The sequence below is a fragment of the Miniopterus natalensis genome, chromosome 11 (assembly GCF_054644295.1).
Source record: "Miniopterus natalensis isolate mMinNat1 chromosome 11, mMinNat1.hap1, whole genome shotgun sequence".
In the NCBI taxonomy this organism is placed as follows: Eukaryota; Metazoa; Chordata; class Mammalia; order Chiroptera; family Miniopteridae; genus Miniopterus; species Miniopterus natalensis.
Window position 1 is genome coordinate 76,014,536 of NC_142091.1, and position 17,515 is coordinate 76,032,050.

The window sequence follows — 17,515 nt, forward strand, 5'->3', positions numbered from 1 at the left end:
GGCCCGCTCACCCTAAGTCCCTGCACTAAGCGAGGACTGACGGGGAAGCTTCTGGAAGAGCAGTGGGTGAGAGCCCTGGACTGAGCCATCAGCTCTGGGTTCGAGCCCGATGTGCCCGGAGGCTTGGGGCTTGGTGCTGTGAGCTCTCCATGAGGACAGGCCAGGCCAGCAGCTCTGAGGGGCAGGGGTGGGGGGCTATGGGACAGGGCAAGGGGGCAACGAGGGGGCCCTGCTTTCACGGCCGGGTCCCCTGAGATCCCACGTGCTCGGCCACCCACTCACCGTAGCCTGAGACAAGCAGAGAGCTCCCCTCTGCCCCGCCGACTCCCCCCAGCAGGGCCACCTGGGCTGCGGTCCCTGAGCTCGGAGGGCGCTGGGTGGAGGGCGCTGGGTGGGCAAGCAGTGCGTTCTCCGCGCCCGCCAGCTGCCCAGGACTGCGAGGGAAGCCGCGCCCACCCTGGACCCGGCGCCGGGTCCTGCCGCCAGTGCCCCTAGGCTGGGGCACGAGTCCCGGGCACACATCCCCAGCAGCCCCGAGGCGGGGCCAGCAGACAAGGGCACCAGCCGGGCGCTAAGTCGCTGCTATGATTTGAACACGCCCCCCCGTCACACCGACAGTCTCGGCAAACGTGTTCAACAGCGATTGAGAGTAAATGCGCCGGGAACTCCGGTCATCTTTCATCTTTTAGACAGAGAACTGCCACGTGCAGCCGGGAAACGAGGCGAAACCGAGGCGAGGGGACCCAGGCCGCCCTCTCTGGCCCTCACACAGCAGGGGCTTGATGCTGCCCACAGGCCTGGGGCTCTGGGTTCGTGGAGAGGCGTTTCCATCCAGACATGCTGTGGAGCAGCCTGGGCCCCCCCGAGGCTCAGGGGTGGCTGCTCACGGCAGGCCTGGCCCTGCTGGCTCAGCATCATGGGGGCGGGGCGCTCATTCCTGCCCTCTGGGCAAGGCCCCGGGGCTCCGAGCTGGCAGGCGCCTCGGGCTCGCCCTGTACATGTGCCGAGCGCGTCCCAGCGGATGCCTGTCACTGTCGTAAAGGTGCTGCATGGACAGATTCAGAGCTTGGGCGTGAACTGCCTGCCTGGGTTCAAATCCGAGCTTTGCACCCTCAGCTGGGCAACCTGGGACAAGTGACTCACCCTCTCTGTGCCCTGGTTCCCTCACCTGTAACAGGTGAACAACAGCACCAGTGCCCCTCACAGGGAGAGGAGGTGGGTCCATGAAAACCTTCCAGAAGGTGTGTAGCCCAGGCCTGGCCACTCAGGGCGCTCCGGGCCCCAGCCTCCCTCCTGGAGACCCTGGAGTTCAGAGCGAGCAAGGCTCTGGGGGAGACACGGGGGGGGGGGCGAGCTGAACTGGACACCAACGCCCCACTGCTGCCCTGAGCAGGAGATGGACAGAGAGACACAGTGACACCCCGGAGACTCCCGGGCTCCTGGTGGACTTGACGAGAAGCGGGCACACAGCTGCCCTGGGAGGCGTCCGCGCACCTCAGCACAGACGAGCTCACGAGCACACACGCAGCCCGGGGTCTTCCTTAAATATAACAGACTGTTTTTTAGATCAGTTTTAAGTTTACAGAGAAACGGTGCAGAAAGTCCAGAGTTCCATGCGCCACACGGCGTTTCCTACCCGGGAGGGGGAGCCCCCTCGACCTGCCGCTCTGCTCCTTGCTTTTCTCACTAAAAATCATTTACCCGGGACGTCGCCCAGCAGCGGGACCTGCGCCTGCACCGTCCTCCACGGGTTACGTGGCCTCCGCCCTCGCCTGCTCACGCCAGGCTGTGGGACCAAGTCCCAGCCGTCAAAGGGGGTCCGCAGTTAAGGTTTTTCCCCCCGCTTTTTTTTTTTGGTGGTGGTTAATTCCCACCAGAGGTTATTTTTTCCATTGATTTTTATTTATTTATTTATTTAATTTTTTATTTTTTAAAAACATATCTTTATTGATTTCAGAGAGAGGAAAGGAGAGGCAGAGAGAGAGACAGAAACATCGATGATGAGAGAGTCACTGACCGAGCCCGCAACCCGGGCATGTGCCCCGACCGGGAATCGAACCCCGATCACCTGGATCCTAGGTCGACACTCAATCGCTGAGCCACGCCCGGCCGGGCTCCATTGATTTTTAGGGGGGAGGGGAGAGAAACATTGATGTGAGAGAGACACATCGATTGGTCGCCTCCTGTACATGCTCCGACCGGGGCCAGCAATCGAACCTGCCACCCTTCCGTGTGAAGGCTGATGCTCTAACCACTGAGCACACTGGCCAGGGCTGCATTTAAAGTTTTAATAGGACTTTATGAGTTGTCCTTCGAAGATATGCCAACGTCCCCTCTCCCCAGGTGTAAGAGGGCGCCTGCTGGCCAGCCCACTCCTGCCCCAACGCTGGATAACCCGACGTCAAACAGCCAGAGGCGGACACAGAACGGCCCTCTCTCCCCGCCTCCGGCCACCCTGCCCGGGGGTTGCACGCTCAGTGGTCTGGGATGAACCAGATCCTGTGGAGACCACAGGCCCCACATCAGCTGTAATTCTGGGTAATCACAACACACAACCACACACTTAAAAACACCTGTGCAATGTCTTCAAAAATACAAAATAGTTCGGGAGAAATGTGGCAAAAGGTTTGCAAGACTAAAAACGCTGCTGAGCGTGCGAGAGCCCTAACCCAGTACAGAGGGTCCCAGGCTCCCGCGGCAGACCCAGCGCTGTCTGGCCGAGATATCAGATCTCCTTCCCGACGTGGGTCAGAGCATCCCAACCATGCTTCACAGAAAATGATGAGTCGAGTGGTAAGTTCAGCTGGAAGAGGCGAAATACCTAGAATCAGCGAGAAACGACCGGAAAGGAGAGCTGGGTTGGAGAACAAACTCAACCCGATGTCAGGACTCACTATGGAGATGAAGGAATCAAGACAGCGGGGCCAAGGTGGACGAGTCGATAACAGACCCAAGAGATCTCAAAACCAGACCCATGTCTGCTCTGTGAACAAAGCCCAAAGGCCGTTTCATGGAGAAAGGATTTGTGGCGATGTCCCCACTCTCATAGGTTGTGCCTTTTGTTTTTTCTGGATAAGCCTGATGACAGGTTTATCCGTTTCATTCATGTTCTCAAAGACCCACCCTTGGGTGTCATCACCTTTCCTCATGATTTTTCCATTCTCTTATTTCATCGATTGCTGCGATGCTCATTATTTCCTTTCTTTTGCTTTCTTTGGGTTTAACTTATGGTTCTGTTAGCTTCTAAGAGTGGAAGCTGAAGGCACTGGTTTGAGCACTTCCTTCCTTTATAACAGAGGCACTTAGTGCTATGAATTTCCCTCAAGGACAGCTTTGGTGGCACCCTACACATTTTGATATGTTGAGCTTTCATTTTCATTCAGCTCAAATACTTTATCATTTCCCATTTGGTTTCTACTTTGACCATTGTTTAGAACAATATTATTTAGTTTCCAAATATAGAGAACTTTCCAAAGACCTTTCTCTTTTTGGTTTCTAATATGATTCTGTTGCGGTTAGAGAAAACATTTGTATGACCTGAATAATTTCAAGTTTATTGAGACGTGTTTTATGAACCAGAATAGGGTTAATCTTGATGACTGTTCCCAGTGCACCTCAAAAGAAAGCACAGAGAGTTCTGTAAACGTTAATTAGGTCAAGGTGGTTGATGGCATCGTTCAGATTTTCTACATCCTGACTGATTTTCTGTCTGTTTGTTCTGACAGTTATTAAAAGAGGGTGTTGACATACCTGATCGTGATTGTGAATTTGTCTATTTCTCCTTGCAGGTCTATCAGGTCTTGCTTTTGTAGTTTGAAGCTCTGTTATTAGGTGTATACGTGCTTGGGGTTCTACAGAACTGACCCATTTGTCATTATGAAATAACCTTCTTTCACTCTACCTTTTTTTCTTCTAAAGTCTATTTTGATACTAATATAGTCATTCTGTTTTTCTTTTGATTACCATTAATGTGGTCTGTCCTTTCCACTCTCTTTCAATACATTTGTGTCTTTGTGTTCCTTGGAGGCACGTATCTTGTTTTTTCATCCAACTTGATAATTCTGCATTTTATTTTATATACTTTATTATTTTACTATTTTATTCTACTTTTTAATTTACTTTATTAATTTATTTTATTTTCTATTCCTCACCCAAAAGTATTTTTTCCATTGATTTTATAGAGTGGAAGGAAGGGGCAGAGACAGAGAGAAACATCAACGTGAGAGACACTCATCAATTGGTTGCCTCCCACGAGCACCCCGACCGGGGCCAGGGATTGAGCCTGCGACCGAGGTACGTGCCCTTGGCTGGAAATGAGCCCAGGACCCTTCAGTCTTCAGGCCACACTCTAACCACTGAGCCAAACCAGCCAGGGCAATAATTCTGCCTTCTAATTGGGGGTGTTTATGCCATTTACGTTTAATGTGATTATTGCCAGGGTTAGCTTTAACTGTTTCTCCATTTTTTATTTGTCCTGTGAGCGTTTTGTTCTTCCTTCCCTTTATTCTTCATTTGGTTGAGTATATTCATGATTCCATTTTATCTCGCCAGCTAATTACCTCTAATCTTTTTTATTTGAGCAGCTGCCGTATTCTCCCTTCCTTGTGACTGTGCGATGCCGTGTAGGAACCTTACAATACTACGCTCCCGCCCCTCTCCTCCCAGCCTTTTGCTCTTTCTAGCACACGTGCCGCCTTCCCATGTTATAATCCCTGAACTGCACTGTGGTTATTTCTGTTTGAAGCCAGTGGCTTTTACAGGGATCTAACAGTAAGAAGCGGTCTTTACATATTCACGCAGTTCCGATTCCTTCCTTTGACCGTTTCCATCTCGTGTCATCTGCCTTTGCCCTGGCAGACACCCTTTACCATTTCCCACAGTGTGGCTGCTGCTGACAGAGTATTACAGTCTCGGCAGGTTGGAGAAGCTTCTATTTCACCTTCGTTTTTGAAATGGTCTGTTTTTTTCCCCCATTTCATGCTTTAAAGACACTCCTCCCACCTTCCCACGTGCTCTGCTTCTGACAATTGTTTGCTGTCAATCTCGTCTCTGTTCTCTGGATGGGATGCGTCGTTCCTCTCCCTCGGGAGACTTTTATGATTTTCATCTTTATCCCTGGTCCTGGGCAACCGAAAAGCCACGTGTCTTGCTGTATTACTTTATTTTCCATTTCCCGGCCTTTAATCCGGACACACGACCTTGTTTCCCCTGGTGCTGTTAGTAGTTGACCCCAAGTGGAGCAACGTCAGGATGGGGACTGGTCACCCCCTGCCCCCGGCCCAAGCCTGAGACCCCCCCCCGCAGGCTCACCAGGCGAGAGGCGGCTCCCACAGCCCACATGCCAGAATGAATGTCCTCTTAGACTCATGCTGAGGCCCATCACCACAAGTGACAAAGACACGGGCGACCACTGATCTTGAAAAAGGAAGGAGTGCCTGGCGTTCCCAGAGGCCGAGCCTAACCCGGGCCCCCCCCCCCCCCCCGCCCGTTCCCAGGCAGCGCACGCCCGGCAGCTACCCCGGCTGACACAGATGCGGGCGGCTAACAAGGAATTCGCTTAACCTCCATCACAGCCACCGGCAGCCCTGCCTCTCCGCTGCCTCTCTGGAGGCCTCCCGGCGCACCCGTCTGAATAATTGATTTGAACAGGAAAGCCTCAAGCCTTTCAAGTCCCCCGTTAATTACCCGGCCAGAAAGCTCCACTCAGCCACGTGTCTGCTGAACACAGCCGGAGAATCCCGCCTGGCCTCAGCCGGCTCCTCGGTGGGCCGGGTGTGCCGTTTGCCCTCATGGGTGGCAGGGTGCCTCTGGGACGCTCTGAGTGGCTGCTGGGTGCACCACCTCCCAAGGGGTGCTGCCCCCCCCCGTCACACACACCGGCTTACAACTGAGGAGAAGCTGGTGCGCAAGCATCTTCTATTGGGTGCTTATGGGCTGAATTGTGTCCCCAAAATTCACGCTAGAGTTCTGACCCCCAGAACCTCAGAAACTGGATGTAGAAATAGGGCTTTTAAAGAGGTGATCGCCCCGGCCAGGAGGCTCAGAGGCTGAAGCATCGTCCTGTACACCAAAAAGTTTGTGCAGGTCAGGGCACATCCCTCAGATGCAGGTTCAGTCCCTGGTCAGGGCACATATTGATGTTTCTCCCTCACATCTGTGTTCCTCTTTCCCTCTCTCTCCCAAATCAATAAACATACCTTCAGTGAGGATTTAAAATAAAATAAAATAAAATATAAAATAAAATAATAAAGAGCTGATTGGGTTACAAATGGGACTGTTACGGGGTCCCTCCACCAATCCAACAAGTGTCCTCACAAGGAGAGGAAATTTGGGCACGCGCAGAGATGCCGGGGGTGCACGTGCCCAGACGGTGGCTACGTGAAGTCGGCGCGTCTGCAAACGCAGGGGAGGAGCCTCGGAGGGCGACGGCCCTTCTGGCCTCCAGCGCTGTGGGAACCGCGTGTGCCGTGTAAGCCGCCCGGCTGTGGGCTCTGCTGGGCAGTCCGAGCAGACCCCGGCGGGCGCGGAGCCCAGCGCCAGCTGTGGGGACGGCGGGAAGCTGCTGGCTCTGGGCATGCATTTCCCAGCCCAAGCAGCTTGACGGGGACGGGGCAGTTCCCTCTGGACACAGCAGGGGACAGGCCGGGAGTGATGGCGGGTGCAGGCGGTCGGCCCACCTCAGGCTGGGTGCGTCCCTGAAGGGCGGGGAGGCTGGGTGGGGTGGGCTGGACTACGACACCCATCCTGGCTGGGAGGGCTTCTGTTAGGACGCGGAGGAGGCCTGTTTACAGGAGGAGCCTAGCAGTCAGCTCCCTCGGCACCGCGGCTGCTGCCACCGGCATGGAGCCGTCCTCTTGGAGGCCCCAGGTGGCCCCGGCTTCCTCTGCAAACCGCCCCTGGCCAGCGCCTCAGGAGCAAGCTCAGGAAAGCAGGCCGCGAGGACGGCCCACCCGGAGCCCTCGCCTCCCCCTCGGCTCCCCGGACGCTCCTCGAGGGGAGCTCTGCGTGTAATCGCCTAGAAAAACACTAGACCGGGTTCCGAGAGCGCCTGCGGTGGGTCCCTGGAGGCGGCCGACGCCCGCAGAGCTCCCTGCGCCCAAGGAGCCGGAGGACCTCCCGTGGAGAGAAGCGCTTGCGGTCCCCAGGGCCGGCTGCTGTGAAGACAGCCACTCTCCTCCCAGGGGGAGCCCCGGCGCCTCCCCGCGTGGGCCGCGTGAGCAGCACGTGGCTGCTGCCGGCCACAGCTCCCGGGGAGTGGGCCCTGGGCGGAGCGGGGGGGCGTCGGGTGGGGCGCAGGCTCTGGAGGCGGGTAAAACACAGGGCGCAGGGCCGCGGGCGCGGGGTGGGCGCCCGGCTTTCCTCCCCGCACCGCACTGGGAGCCCCTCCCTCCTGCCCGCGGGGACTCCAGCCCCTGGCACCGGCTGGTTACGGAGCCATCTGGGGAGCCCAGCCCCGTGCTGAGGGTGTAGCTGGGTGACAAGCGACCGGGAGCTACAGCCGGCGACGGCTCCTGTTCCCTGAGGAAGCTCTAAGCCACCCACCTGCCCTTGCACCAGCTTGGGGCACACAGGGCACGGGCTCCATTCCCTCCCCTCCACCTGGAGCGGTGGCACCGGGGAAGGCAAGGCCAGCCCTGGCATCCCTGCACTCGGAGGCTCCGTGCCCAGCGAGGGGCGGGGCCGAGCCATGCGGCTCCCACGGTGAACGGCGCAGGGCTCCCGGGGGCGCGGCTCTGAGGCGGCCTCTGCGTTTTCCTCGGCTGGTCCCCAGGCGGGGGCGGGGGGGGGCCTCTTCCCCGGTTCCAGGCAGGGTGGCAGGGAATTCGGTCGGACTGACCCCAGAGCTACAGCTTGGGGTAGGCGGTGGGCGGAAAGCGGGGTGAGACCCAGGAGGGAGAAGGGACCCGGGCGGTGGTGACGGCAGCGACGGGGGCCCTTGTGCTGAGTGTCCAGCGGCCCCCACCTGCTGGTAACCACAGCCTTTTCCTTCTGCAGCTTCCCTGTGAGGTCGCTGAGCCCCGTCCATGGGAGCCGAGCAGCAGCCCTGTGCCCTCTGCATCCAGCCGGGCACTGGGGATGGGCACCCAATTGTTGTCACCGGCCCATTAGCTGCCAGTTAAACTTCAGCTCTGCGGTTGGACCTTAGCAGCTGCGGCTCTGTGACTATTTTCTGACCTATAACAATGATAGTGTCATAGGGTCCAGTGAACGGGGAGAGGGGACTTCCGTCGGGCAGTTGGAGGAGCCCCGGTAAGACGGATTCGGGTGGTTGCCACGCCGGGCCGAGCCGAGCGCCCTGCCAAGCCCTTCGAAGCCCTTCTCTCTTCTAGATCGGAGATGGTTCACGAGGGGCCCAGGGTGCTCCTGTCCTTGATGATGAGTGTTTGAACAATTTTATTTTGAATTCCTAATGGTAGAAGTTCAGGCCCCCGCCTCCCTGGGGAGTGCTCTCTAGGCGGCCCTGCCCCTAGGAGGGTGCTGTCTGGCTCTCATTGGGAGCTGTGGCCGAGGGCACCTCGCATCCACTCCTGGGGTGCAGGACCCCTGTCCCATCACCAGGCTCCGCAAGGAGGCTCTACCCTGGAAGGAGCCCCGAACGGCCTGTGCCCTGCACTTCTCCGGGGCAGGGCTGGCTCCTGGCCTGCTCAGCGGAGGGCCCGGAGCAGGTCCAGACACCACTGTCTCCTTCCCACATCCCTTCAGCTGGGGCACCTCCTCCAGAGGGAGCACCAGGGGGCCTCCCTTAGCCAAGGGCTGGGGGACACAGGGAGTCCTGGAGCGGGGCGCAGGGCTGCCAAGACGCCCCGGAAACCAGTGTCCCCACACCCACCAGGGCGTCCAATGTCGTTCTCTTGGCGGAGCTATCAGTGTGGTTCCAGGGACATAGACCCTGCTTGTCACACGACTGAAGACGTAGGTTCCACGCTGGACTCCAAGCCGGCGTTCCCTCTCCCCGGCCCCGCGTTCCCCACGACTTTTCAGGGGGGTCTGTTCTAACCCGGGGGCTCAGGGGAGGCTTCTCAGAGCATCAGGCCTGGCCAGTGCCCAGGTCAGCCAGGAAGATGTGGGGGAGCCTGTTCTCAGTGGGAACATTGGGGATATTTCTGAAGCTGGGGTACAATGGACTATGCATCTTAAGGGGGTTCCTGCGGGAGTGGGGTGATGGGTGGATGTGAGGACGGGCCTGGGGTGGGATGCGGGTGGAGGGCTGTGTTCGTCCACCGGTTTTGCTTCTCAAGGCGGAGCCGGAACCGGCCGCACAGGGGGCCCCGGGGCCGCTGGCCGCTCAGCGTGGGCCGTGCGGGCCCACGGATGTCCAGGGATCTGGGTGGAGGCACCTATGTGGCCAGGCAAGTGGCACGTGGCGGGGGTGTGCGTGCGCTGTTAGCATCTATTGCTGGGCTGTAGCAACATCTCCATGGAAACCAACTGGCAGGACTAGTCACGTGACAGCTGAACATTTGCAAAAGGCATTTCCTTCCCCTGCTTCATTTCTCTGGACCCTTCTCCCGGGCGCCGGGCAAGGGAAGCACAGCTGGCGGCCAGCGCGGATCGTGGGCGGGTGTCCTGCAGGTGGCCGCGGCCTGGGGCGGGTGGCCGTCCCACCGCCCGGAGTGGGCAGCGCTGACAGGACACGGTCCCGGAACATCGCTGCCGACCACGTGAATGATGTGGGGGAGTGAAAGCCCCCCCTTTGGGGCCCCCCGTTCCCAGGGGCGACCGCACGCAGGCTACCACCCCGACGCCCTCGCTGCATCTTTGGACATTTGTATGGACACAGAAGCAACCTGCTCCCGTCACCTAGGATGTCTCGGCCGGGACAACAGGTTCCTGGCGTCGTGGTTCACGGCCACGCGGTGCGCAGAGGAGCCGTGCGGGCTCACGAAGGCAACGCTCTCGGGGCCGGACGCTGGCCACACAGATCGCCCAGAAAATAGAGCTGTGCCTTCCCGGCCCCTCCTCGGAAGCCTCTCAAGGCAGACGGGCCAACAGAGCCCAGTGAGGCGGCGGCCAAGCCGGGGACACAGGCGGTGCCAGGGCAGGGCCGTCCGCCCGGCACCGTGGCAGGGATGCTCCCGCCGGCGGAGCACGGAGAGGGGAGCGGGCTGGGGAATTTGTGCAGCCAACAGGACCGCGGACGGCAGGACCTGCTCTGTGCGAGGTGCTCTCCTGAGCTGATCAGGAAAAGAGCGGGTGACACCAGGCCAGTTTTCAGAGAGAAAGGTGTTTGTGGAGACCTACGGAAATGAGAGCGGGCGTGGGGGGCACCCGGGGGCTGCGGGGCTCCTCTTGGCAGCAAGACCTTTGCCCTCTGAGGGTGTCTCTGCCTCTGCCCCAAGATGTGAGGCTCTGAGAAAGACAAGGAGGAGGGAAAGAAAGGTCTAGAACTTGGGTGGGAAGGAAAAGGGAGCTAGAAGAAGCAAAGATGGAAAATGGGACCCAGCCCACAGAGCAAGCTGGCGCAGGTAAACCGCAGGTAAGGCACAGGTAGGCCGCAGGTAAACGGCAGGCCAACCGCAGGTACACTGTAGGTAAGTCGCAGGTAAGTCGCAGGTAAACCGCAAGTAAATCACAGGTAAACCACAGGTAAACTGCAGATGAACCACAGGTAAGTCACAAGTAAACCGCAGGTAAGTCACAGGTAAGTCACAAGTAAACTGCAGGTAAACCGCAGGTAAGTCACAAGTAAACCGTAGGTAAACCGCAGGTAAGTCACAAGTAAGTCACAAGTAAACCGCAGGTAAACCGCAGGTAAGTCGCAGGTAAACCGCAGGTGAAGCACAGGTGAGCTGCAGGTAGAGCAGCAGCTCACTGTCCTGGACTCGGCAGGCCCTTCACTCTGGAGACGCCACGTTTGTTTTGCTTTTTCTTAAACTCTAGGCCTCGGCACCTGTGCCACCCTTTGCTTCCTCTGCGCCCCAGCGGCAGCCTTGGGCCAGGCGCAGCCCCGAGCGTTCAACGAGGACGCGGCGGAGCTGGGGTCTGTGTCAGGATCAGCCACCTGGAGGCCACAGTGACAAAACGCCACAAACCAGGGGCTTGAGAACACGCCCGCGTGGGCCAGGCTGCAGGCAGGAAGCCCGAGACCCGGGGGCCAGCCGGCCAGTTCCCCAGAGAGCCCCCTGCCCGTGACGGCGGCTTCTCGCTGTCCTCGCGTGGCAGAGACAGAGCGCTGGTCCCTCCCTCTTCTTATAAGGGCACTAACCCCATCGGGGGGCCCACCCTCATGACCTCATCTCACCCTGACCACCTCCCTGAAGCCCCACCTCCGGGTACCCTCACATTGGGGGGGGCTGGGGCTTCCACATGGGAATTTAGGGGACGCAATTAGTCCATCACAGACTTCAAAGCCCACCTCCCTCTGTCACATCCCACTTGCTCTCCCCAAGACACTGCCCTGTGCTCATGGCTCGTCCCTCTGTCCCCCTGCCGGGGGTGAGCGTCACCCCCGCACAAGGGCCCGGACGTGGGACAGCAGTGAACACCTGCTGAGACGTGGACGGGAGGCCTCCCCACTGTCACCATAAAAAGGCCTGAAGCGCTGACACCCACCACAACGTAGACGACACCCCACAACCTGCCCAGTGACCACAGGGTCCACTGAAAGGACCACATGCCACGTGATGCCACGGGTGTGAACCCCGGAGCAGGCAGCTCCACAGGGATGGAAGGTCCACTGGTGGCTGCCGGGCAGGGCGGGGGGAACGGGGGAGGCTGCTGACAGGCACAGGTTTCAGTTTGGGGCGATAGAACGTTCTGGAACTAGACGGGTGACGGCTGCGCAACACCGTGGATCCACCAAACGCCGCTGAATTGTAGACTGGAAACGGTTAAATTTTGATGAAAATTTTAAAAAGTGAACTTGAACAAATGAGTGAGAAGGGCTTTGAGACCGAGGGGGGTTCTCTTCACGGCGCCCCTTTCCCGTGGACGCCACGCCCGCCACACGGCCACACGCATTTGCCACTTTCTGCCCCCTGCGGCTGGGGAAGGGGCCGCAGCCCCGGGATGAGCCGTGTGCTCAGGACAGAGGCTGAGCGAGGAGGGTCCCCGCGCCACAGCCCCGCCCGCTGCCAAGGGGCTCAGACGCTTGCTCTTTGCCACGGCACAACCCAGCCGGTCCTCACGTGGCCCCGGCACAGAGCAGGCGACCTTCCGGGCACCTGTGGGCGGGTGGAGGGCTGCGGCCGGGAGCCCCTGACGCCCGAAGCCGGCTCCACCCTCCCCACGCTCCCAACTGAGTCTGCTCGCGTCTGTTAAAAATACTCAGCACCATCTGCGGCAACATGCAATTCAATCCGAGTATTTATAATGCGACTGAGGCTTGTGCTAAGGCGAGTGTTTGTCTCTGAGACGAGGCTCCGGAGGCCCAGGGGAGCGGGCGCACCCGGGGAAGCTCCAGCCTGGCGGGAGCTCCGCCCGCCCGGGCCACCTGCTCTGTGAACCCGTGGCCCTGAACCACGCCTCTGGGACCCCTCAGCCTCCACCCCTCGAGAGAGAGAGGTGGGGGGAAGATGGGAACCACAGGCCCATCCCTGGCCACAGGCCCTCTCTCTAATTAGGGGTGTCTCCCCCAAAAGCCAGTCCACCCTGAACCTTAGAATGTGACCTTATTTGGAAACAGGGTCTCTGCAGATGCCATTAAGCTGGAGTAGGCTGGGTTGCAATCGAATGACTGGCGTCCCTATTGAAGGGAGAACACACAGACATGCAGGGAGGAGGCCCTGTGATGATCGAGGCAGAGGCTGGGGGGTGACACAGTCACAGTCCAAGGATCACCAGGAGCCCCAGGACCTGGAAGAGGCAGGAAGGCCCCTCCCGGAGCCTCCAGAGGAACCAAGCTCCTGACATCTTGATTTTGGAATCCCAGCCTCTAGACCATGAGGAGATAAATCTGTGTTGCTTTCAGCCGTTGGCCGTGTGTCCTGTGTCAGAGCAGCCCCAGGGCTCTAACCCGCAGGAGCTCCAAGAAGCACCCACACAGAGCAGGCTCTGGCCACGGATCTGTGGACGGCCTGAGGGTGGGTGTCTGTGGGCGCGGGTCTGATAACCAACTCAGCGTCCCATGGGCCTCCCCCCACTGCATTTCCTCCGGCCTGGTCTCTGGGAACCAAAGGGAAGGGGCACATCTGCAGGTGGTTCCAGCAGATCCTCAGGCCACATGGGGGGCACTGTCATGGGCTTCTGAGTGGTGGGCTGGGGTTGGGCAGGGCAAGGGAAGGGTCTCCAAGGCCCTGCCCCCAGGGTTTTAAGGTTCTGGGTCCGGGAGAAGCACCCTGACCCATAGATGCAGCCTGTCTTAACAAATGAAAAACGGCCAGAGCGGAACTGCCGGTGGGCACAGGGGTCCGGCAGCCGGGGCCCAGGATGCCAGGGCCGGTGTGTCAGAGGGGCCAGGTGCCGCCTGCCCGCTGGGCTTCTCCATCCCCCATTCCCTCAGTAGGCAGGTACTGAGCGCCTCCGGCACCGGGCAGCAGCAAACAGAGGCAGGGGTGCCACCCGGACACAGGCAGCTGGCTTCGCCCGGGATCACTGGTCCTCGGCCCACCTAGGGCACTGCGGGGGCGGGCGGGCAGAGCTGGGCATCACAGAGGCTTCTCGGAGGAGGAAGGGGCGTCCCGGCTGCACCCTCAGAGCTGGGAGGGAACTGGGGATGGTGCATCAGGAGGGGGGCACAGGTGAGAGAAGGGGGGGTCTAGGAAAGGACAGCTACAGGCAAACCCCGTTCATGAGCTTGGATGCAAAAGCCCTAAATGAAATACTAGCGAGTGGAGTCCGGCAATGTTTTCAAGAGAGGATCGCATCATGGTAAGTTCAGCTACCCCAGGAACCTAATGCCGGCCTACGAGGAAATCGATTAACATAATTAATTAGCAAAGGAGAAAGGCCGTGTGATTTTCTCAAGTGCTGCACAAAAGCCCTTGATAAAATTTCACATCCGGGAGCAATTAAGCCGAAACCGCTGGGTGCTCCCCGATACTGAAGTACTTTCACCTGATAAAGTGCAAGGCAGGGGAAAAAACTGGACTCGAAAGGAACGTCAAAGGCATTTCTTTTAAGATCAGGGACAAGACAAGTATGCATGTTATCAGCACTTTTTAAATATGTTTTTATTGATTCCAGAGAGAGGAAGGGAGAGGGGGAGAGAGAGAGAAATATCAACGACGAGAGAGAGTCACTGACCAGCTGCCTCCTGCACGCCCCCGACTGGGGATTGAGCCGCAACCCGGGGCAGGTGCCCTGACCGGGAATCGAACCCCGATCTCCTGGTTCATAGGTCGATGTTCAACCACTGAGCCACACCGGCTGGGCATCACCACTTTATTTATCATTTTGTTTGTTTGTTTGTTTGCTTTTAAAATATATCTTTATTGATTTCAGAGAGAGGAAAGGAGGGGGAGAGAGAGAGGCAGAAACATCAATGATGAGAGAGTCATTGATCAAGCCCACAACTGGGCATGTGCCCTGACCGGGAATCGAACCCCCATCGCCTGGATCCTACGTCAACGCTCAACCGCTGAGCCACGCCCGGCCGGGCTATTTATCATTTTGTTAAGGGCGAGTCCTAGCCAGCAGAGAGAAAAGAGTAAAAAGCATAATCGACACATAAAAGATAAGAGTTCGTAAGAGGATTTCGCAAGGCGGCTGGATAAGAAAAGTCAATGTGTGGAAGTCGGCGGATTTCTGCATTCCAGCAACAATCAGCACACGGGATCCTGGGAAATATCCCACGAAGCAACAGAACCTGAACTACCTCGGAATTCATCGAAAGGCGCTGCAGAAACTCGGGATGGAGGCGATTACGAAATCTGTGAAAGGAGACGGAAATGAACGGAGAAGCAGGTCATGTTTTGGGTGGGGAGGCAACACTGCAGTGCGTCGATTCTCTCCCAACGGGTTGATGAAATTCTAATAAAAATCCCAACAGGGTGGGGCGTGTGTGTGTAACTTGATAAGCTGATTTTAAAGTGCACGTGGAAGGGTAAAGAGCCAAGAATAACTAAAATCATCCTGAAGGGGAGCAGGTGAGTAGGTGGGGAGGGGAGCCTCGCTCAGACACAACCGAGACAGTGCAGAGAGAGGCAAACCTCAGTGGCCAGCCCGGAGCGGACCTGCGTCCACGCGGATACTTGGTTGACGACTGAGCCAGCACCGCGGGCCTTGGAGAAATACACCTCACTCCACCCGTGATGCCGGAAGGATGGGTTATCCACATGGGGGGAAAAATGCAACTGGATCCCTACCTCACACCATACACGTTCAGGACAGATGCGTTCCTGACCTAAGGACTTACACACGGAAAGCAGATGCATTAAATTCCTAGAAGGAAGACTGGAAAAGTGCTTTGTGACCTCGTGGTAGAAGACAGCTTCTTAAATAAGACCCCAAATTGCATAAACCCTGAAAGTCTGATGAATTCATCTACGTTAAATGAAGAGCAACTTGTCACAAAAAGAGTTGAGAAGGTGAGCCAAGGGTTAGTGAAACGGCCAGTGGGTCAGGAGGGCCCTGGGCTGACGGGCGGCCAGGGGAGGTGGTGCTGGCGCTCTGGGCTGGGGTGGGCAACGTGACAGTGCCCGCTTTGTGGATGTGGTGGGCATGGTCACTGGGTAAGGAAGGTGACGGTGACTACGCTGCACAGGACGTGTTAACTGTCATGCATGTGCATGTGCATGGACACGAAACAAGGTGACAACACATGCAAAGCGGGTCCACGTGCCCTGTAAACTGACCCCTGAGTTCTCAGGACAGCCCCCGCCATGGGTCATGTCACCACGGTCCCCGCTGTGCAGATAACAAAATGGAGGCCCAGAGAAGCTGCAGGACGTGCTGGCTCCGGCGCAGGCCCGGAGGTCTCGCTCGGCCCCTCATCTACTCCCTGTCTACACTGCAGGACACGGCCGGGGGACCTGGGAAAGTGCATGTGTGCACGTGAGTGTGGGAGCCACGAGGGCTTCAGGGCAGGCTTGGGGGCTTGGGGGTGACCTGCCTGTGGGGCAGGGCAGCCAGGGGCAGGGCATGCATGGGCTCACCAAGGCAGGGCACTCAGAAATCCACTAAAACAAGAACGGCATTCTGGCTTCGCTGGCGCACACGCCACATTTCCAGGTACATAAAAGTGCCGTTCCGGCTGCTCCAGATCAGGGCAAGAACGACTCTCAGAGATGTTCTTGCTCCGCTGGCCTGTCACACGGCCGTGTGCCTTGGGGGTGGGCACACAGGCCACAGCGAGAAGCGGAGCCTCAGGAGCAGCCAAGCTCGGGGCGCACAGAGCTCAGCAGAGCCCAGGGACGTGTCTGTGCCCTGCCACGAGCTAGGGGGCCAGGAGGGGCCCCGGGATCACTGCTTACTCTTAGGTCAAACGCTCAGTGCTTGAGTTTTCCTAATGCAGCTGGTCCCCCACCCTCAGCGATGAGCACATTGGGACCAAAGAGGCCTGCCTGGTGCGAGCTCCTGCCGACTTCTTAATGGCCCTCGGCCTACACTGACCTTATTTTTAGCAATTTCCACTCCAATTACTGCTCAGTGAAAGCACAGGCATATCGGGGACTTTTTCATATCATACGTTCTCCCCCAGGGGCGGATGGAGGCGAGGGATACAAAAGCGGCCTCAGGGGTCCCCTGGATTCACTGCACAAAATCAAGCTACAGATGCAAACTGCCAGCCCATTTCCTCACGTTTTCCTCCTGGAGCCAGAGCAAAGGGGACCTGGGGAACCTGGATGGCATCAGCCCCAGGACGGCAGGCAGGCCGGACCGGCCCACGCCACCAGGCAGTTGCGCTGGACGCCTGGCACCAAAGCCACGCTCCTAGTTGGGACCGGATTTGAGACAAACGCAGCCGTTGCTGCCCTGACTTTACCTCCCCCACTTCCTCTGCAAGAAACACACAGCCACCGGGAGTAAAAGCATTTAAACCATCCCTCCGAAGCAATCTACTGCTTTCTCCCTGCCTGGGGCCATCATTCAAGAACTGGGAGGAAAACCAGCAGAGGGGCAGGGGTCACCACACAGACCACAGCCACATGGAACTGCTTCTGGGAGCCCCACCGCCAGGAAGCAGCGAGGCCTTGGAAGTGCAGCTACTTCCTGCCTCAGGGCCTTTGCACGTGCTGTGCCGACTCCTCTATCCTCCCACCTTTTCCATCTAAGAGGTTTCTGCCCACTCTCTTGAAACCCTGGCTTGCATTTACAACCTTAATGTGCAGGCAACTCGCCAGGACCTGGTTAGAATTCAGTGTTGGATGCAGCAGGAGCTGGGCGGGCCCTGCGTGGCTGACAGGCTCCCTCCTGAGCTTGCCGAGGCTGCTGGTGGGGGCCATGCTTGGACTCAGAGGTTCTAGAGCCCCGGCTGCTCCCTTCTTCCACTGACCTGCCTGCAAACAACTGTGTCAGAGACCACACCCTGCACCACAACTGCCCACAACACCCGGATCTGCCCCGAGCACTGACGTGTCCTTCAGGGCCGGGCCCGAGTCCTGACCATCTCTCTGACCCCGGGGTCCAGCTTAGG

The 17,515-nt window shown here is 58.2% G+C and overlaps 1 protein-coding gene across 1 annotated transcript in view; it reads right to left on the reverse strand.

The window, feature by feature from the left end:
* The window catches only part of LOC107540356 (SH3 and multiple ankyrin repeat domains protein 2), a 214,349-nt gene that overhangs the window by 27,161 nt on the left and 169,673 nt on the right, over nt 1-17,515 (reverse strand). The gene's annotated exons all lie outside the window — the stretch shown is intronic.